The 5,659-nt window shown below is 32.3% G+C and overlaps 1 long non-coding RNA gene across 4 annotated transcripts; it reads left to right on the forward strand.

Annotated features, from left to right (window-relative positions):
• Positions 1-599: 599 nt before the first annotated feature.
• Positions 600-5,304, forward strand: LOC103911644 (uncharacterized). 4 transcript variants are annotated; one of them, XR_011016846.2, is made up of 7 exons: positions 600-696; positions 1,003-1,058; positions 1,610-1,669; positions 1,773-1,858; positions 2,384-2,498; positions 2,763-2,874; positions 3,879-5,304. It is a non-coding gene; the product is annotated as an uncharacterized lncRNA (long non-coding RNA). The 4 variants fall into 4 exon arrangements; XR_012385379.1 differs by having other exon boundaries at positions 1,776-1,858; XR_012385381.1 differs by lacking the exon at positions 600-696 and adding an exon at positions 887-904 and having other exon boundaries at positions 1,776-1,858.
• The last annotated feature ends 355 nt before the right edge of the window (positions 5,305-5,659 follow it).

The following is a 5,659-nucleotide window of genomic DNA, read 5'->3' on the forward strand; positions in this document are numbered from 1 at the left end:
AGTGATGATGGACACCCTGGAGGTCAGAATCTCCGCTATCGGCAAAGCACGCTTAAAATTTACAAATGATATAAATAAACTACAGATTTGAGTTTGTAAGAACTACATTCTCGCATGAAACACTGTTAAAATTTCATTTCGTGACATATTAAACGCAATATTTATAATTTTAGCTGGGCTTTCTCATCCGCCATTACCATTTGCTTGTTGATGTGAAATGAATTCTGGGAGAAAAACAAGAAAAATATTAATTCTCAAAACACTTCAAACGAACTTTATTTCTTATTGTCAAGGTCAGATATATGTAATAATCTCGCTGGTAAAGTGAATAAAAAACAATGTTACTATATTGTAATCAATATCACGTTTGCACTGGTTCGGTTCAGCACTCGAGCGACTCGTATTGAACCGAATTGAACCGTTTGCTCGGGAATTATTTGATCACACGTGTTCACAAGCACATTTAGCAATATGCAATTAGTGTATAATTAGTGTATAAATGCGTGTGGCCAAGCAGTATAACGAAATAGTAATGAATCATATACAAAAAGGAATCAATTTTTATGCGGATTCGATTCTTTACTGTTCACTAAGGAGCCGATTCATAGAACCGAACGGACACGACTCGACATGCAGGCAACGGCTCTCCTAATTTGAAATTCACCTGTCGTCTTTCATCCAGCGAATTCATCCTCGGTAAGTGTTTTAAAGTCAAATTCTGTCCGTTAAAGGATTGTTTTGTATGTATTTCTGTGTATTGTGTGTGTAATTTAAAAGAATTAACCAAATGACATTAGTTGTAGGTTCTTATGTTATGTCACGCTATCCGTTAACAAATGGTATTTTAAACAAGAAATAACAGACGCCAGGCGGTCATTGTAGTGTTTGCGAGGTATTAGATACAGTGAGTTTATCTTGAGTGAGTTTTTGACCATACGTTAAGTTACCTGAAAAACATAACTTTAACTTATTGTAACTGCATTAATGCATTCTCTATTTCAGCACAACACTGAGATGAAGGCGAAGTCACCATGAAAAGTTAAACCTTTACCGTTAAGGTAAGCTCTGGTCTTCACATAATCATTTTGACTAAGCTATCATTATGGTAACATTTTTCAACTGTAAGTTAGTTATTTAAGTTAAACTAAACTCATAATGAAATGAGTCTTAACTGTTTTATTAAATGGAGCTGAAAATTAAATGCAGTTGAATTATTTTAAGCTAAGGTTAATATTAACAAAATACATATTTATTGTCTATTTATCAATAATGTTAATGAGCTTGATTTATATTGTGTCATTTATTGTACATTTAATTTTTGCTGTTCAGGTGTACCTGAGGTGAGTGTACGTTCTGAGTACACAGATATAAGCCAAAGTCATTATCACTATATATATATATATATATATATATATATATATATATATATATATATATATATATATATATATATATATATATCCTATTCTAAGAGAAATTGATAGGGTCAGTGAATGATTTGTGTACAAATGTATTTTAACCCCATACAGATTGGTATCGTTGTACCATAGATTTAGATTAATTAATGTTAAGTCTTATTTTACTCTTATTATATTTATCTGTTTTTCAGCTACAGTAATTGATGTTGAAAAACTGATGCTACCAATCACTCCTCACTTGATTATTCAAGGTAATGTTGATGTCTTCCTCATTTTTATTAGATTTTGAAATGTCAAGTTGTTCACAGATTTGTTGTGAGGAGTTTCATGTAAAACCTCTTTTTCTTCTTCCAGCAGTTCCTAAGATAAAAACAAATCTGGTGTTAAAACACCAGTCTTTGTTTATTAGCAATTTTACTGGGCGTATGGAACTGGAAACTGTAAGTTTAGTTCAATATGTTATTTTATGCTATTCATTTTTGTCTTAACATGGATTGCATGTTGAAGCTATCGTTTTATAGTGGGAAAATGTAAAAGAGAATCACTGAATACAATGGCATAATGATTCTGCTTGTTCAAAGAAGGTACTTGATTTAGTTTTCCTCAAGCGACACATCAGTTTTTATGACTATTGCTTGACACTTGAATTGAAGGGACAGTTCACCCAAAAATGAAAATAATAGCATCTTTGGCATCCTCCACTTGTTTCAAAATAGTTATATATTTATTTTGTTCCGTTGAACACAAACTCGTATTTTTTAAAGAAATTTGGTTCAAATATGGATGTCAATAGTTACTGGTTACTAACATTCTTCAAAATATCTGCTTTAGTGTTTAACAGAAATTCAAACTAGTTTAAAACACGTGGAGTAAATAGTGGCAAAATAGTAAACTATTCCTTTAAATATTTTATTCTGAGACTTTTATTTATATGTGTCTTGTCTTTTGTCATATTGTCCTTCTAGCCCAAATTGTGATGGACCTGGAATGCGACACCAGTTACTCTTAAGACAAGAACCGAATAAAGCACAGATGTGGAGGGATTTGCAGCCAAACTAACTGGAGGGAAGGAACCTTTAGGTAAAATCACCTACTTTATTTAGATCTGAAGTATTTTATTTGACATAGAGATTTATTGTTTTAATTCTAATTTAAAGCAAACAAGGTTGAGCACCCCTGGTCTAAAAGCTCAAAAATGCTGTTTCCGTGATAAGGTTAAATGTAGTTCAGAAATAGATTCATTAGGATCAATGCTTAAAGTAAACATTTTCTTCTCTCTGTAGACCAAACATGTTTACTATCCCTCACATTTTAATAAATTGTTTCTGTTTTTGTTTCTTACAGTGTGGGTGAACATACTACCTGGATGTCCAACAAAGGCTGCACAAGAGCTCATTTGATAGCACATATTCTGTCCTGTCTACATCTCTGATGACCTGGAAGTGCTTCGACATCAGTGAGTAATACATCTTTATATTGTCATGCATACAGGATTTCTGTAAGCTTAGATTTAATGTTAGTTTGTAATCAGCAGTGACTGTTTTAAAAAATTAAGTATTTAAATTATTCTCAACATTTTACTGATGCTGTGCACAGTAACGTTATGATGATTTAGTTTGAGGAAATGTCACTGGAGAAGTGTTCGTATAAAAAATAAATCAATAAATAAATTGTATAAAATGACTCGATAAAATGTTTATTTGTCTAGCTTACATGCCATCACTGCTGCATATTGAAATACCGTAATACGAATTGACAGCAGAATTTTACCACAAATATTTCATGAAGTAGGCTAGACTGCTCTTTAGTTCTCTACTCAACTTTAACACATTTCCTCGTGTCGCTGAGCCTCTCTGCAGATTTTGCCAAAAATGAATGCTTAGTGATTACTTTGTTTTATGCAAACCAAATATCAGTAACTTATCATTAGCATTATTTAAAAAAAAATCACGCACAGCTTTCATGTTCTCTAACGCAATCTTGTCTGTAAGTTAGAAGTGGATTTATACGTGTTAAAAGCCTAAAAGTATTAACATTAGTCACGTTAAATTACATTATTTTATTTATTTTATTTTAAATATGTAGCCTCTTAAAGTGAGAATGAACTGTGTTCACCCCTCTTAAATCCGTGGAAGCACTAGTTGTGTGATCATAGAATCAGATATTCGAGCTATACAGAGTCAGACATTAAGTTAAGATGAGACTTTATTTTTTACACACCTATGTGGACACCTGACTAGCGATCTTCAAGAACAATGCCCGCTGATCTTTTCCCCATTAACGTTAGTGTAATTGTGAATTGACAACAAACTGTATTTCACCAACAAAAACAATTAAAAAACTGTTTTATATATATAATATATATTATATTATATAGTGTTTCGTTTCTGAATGAATTAAATGGTTTGAGGGATGATTAGTTTTTACTCCAGTGATTGATTTTGCTTGTCATTTTTGCAGGATCATCATCATGCTGCTGCCCTTTTTCACTGTCCCTTTCCACATCAATTGGCCTTCATCATTTCCTGTCTTGTAGCAGTATTTTCACCTGTTTTTAAAATTGTAATAATTTTTGATGCATTAATTGTTGACTGGTTTTAATGATCAATTGTTTATTAGTGTTCTGTTGCTCTGTTATATTGAATTACTGCTACTGTTTTAGCATGGTTTACACAATAAACCTTTATTGTGAAGTTAAAGTTTCAGTTTCTTTATTTTTCTTGTACGTCTTGAACAGTTAAAATAACACTTGTGCAATTTTTGAAATTTTTTTACCCATTATAAAGTAGCACTATTAAATATAATAAAATAACATTTAATAACTGTAAAATACTATACAGTAATAATGAAAGTAACGTTAAAATACCGTAGTTCTTCATGGTAAAAATGTACAATAAAATACTGTTTTCAGTTTTGCAGTATGTGTATCACTACTGTAATTAGTGTTACAGTAAAAATCAACAACAGTAAAATGATGTATTACATTTTACAGTAAATGTAATACTAATGTAATTAGTATTACAGTAATGTTACTGTTTTATGAAATACAGCAGCTACTGGATAATTGTTGCCAGTAACTTACTGTTAATTTAACAAGAAATCGTTTACAGTGTACGTTTTCAGAATGAGCCAATGTTGGATGTGCAAGATGTGAACTGAGCAAATGACACTTAATGACAGTTGTCAAAAGCATGCATACAATCTCATTCACATTCATAATTATAAAGTTTTCACAACAGTCTTATAAACACCCCATTCAAGTAAAGTGTTACTTTTAAGCTCAGTCTGGCAGTTCTTGTAAAGTTTCAATTTGGAGCTAAAAAGTAAAAGTTTCATTACACAGAAAAAGGAAGACACTTTCAAACACTTAATTTCAAGATGTTTGGGACATTAAAGCAACATTATCACATTTATTTTAGGTAAAATATCATTTTCACATATCGAGTTCAGCCTTTTATGTAGATCAGATGTTATCTAAAGTAAATTACTGTTTTTTTCTTTACTTGTAGTTTTCTACTTTCAGAGTGTAACTCATCCATAGTGGGGAAAAACCACCATAGCAGAATGTTCGTTTAGAAATCTGAGCGACATCCAGCTTTCTGATATTCTGAGGCTGTATGAGCTGCCTGCAGAAATGTCACGCTCTCTGGCTGTGAAATCCAACTCCTCCTTCTCCTTTTTCTGGCTAAGCTTCTACGATGAAAAATATTGATTCACCATGGGGACACACAACAGCCTTATCTGCCGAAACCTTTGTGCTCCACTGGCTTTACCCATCAACCCCAACACAGACTCATGGGTTTATTGCAAAGTCTTTAAGCACCCTGCGCTGCCTTCTGTGGACTTTAAAGGAACTGCAACAGCATTCACATACATCACATATTAGAATAAAAACAAAAGTAAAATTAAAAAGTCCATTTGTCCATTCAGCTCATTATTCTGTCTAACAATTGCAGGTTGATTGGGCGATGACCAGGAAGTAGCTGATGTAGCTTCTCAATAAACATTTGCAATTACTCTGTCAAGTAGCTTTAAGGCTCAACTTCTGCTTCAAACAAACCTCAAACTACACATGTAGCAAAGAAAACCCACACAGAAAGTTTGATTAGTTGCATAAAAAAGTTTTATTTTTAAATTCTTAAAAATAGGTTGGGACCATTTTACTTGAGGGTGTTCATAAGATATGTTGTGCAAAAAAAGGAGATTTAAGGCATGCTTTTGCATTAATTGACATGAGCTCA

The sequence above is a fragment of the Danio rerio genome, chromosome 9 (genome assembly GCF_049306965.1).
Source record: "Danio rerio strain Tuebingen ecotype United States chromosome 9, GRCz12tu, whole genome shotgun sequence".
Taxonomy (NCBI): domain Eukaryota; kingdom Metazoa; phylum Chordata; class Actinopteri; order Cypriniformes; family Danionidae; genus Danio; species Danio rerio.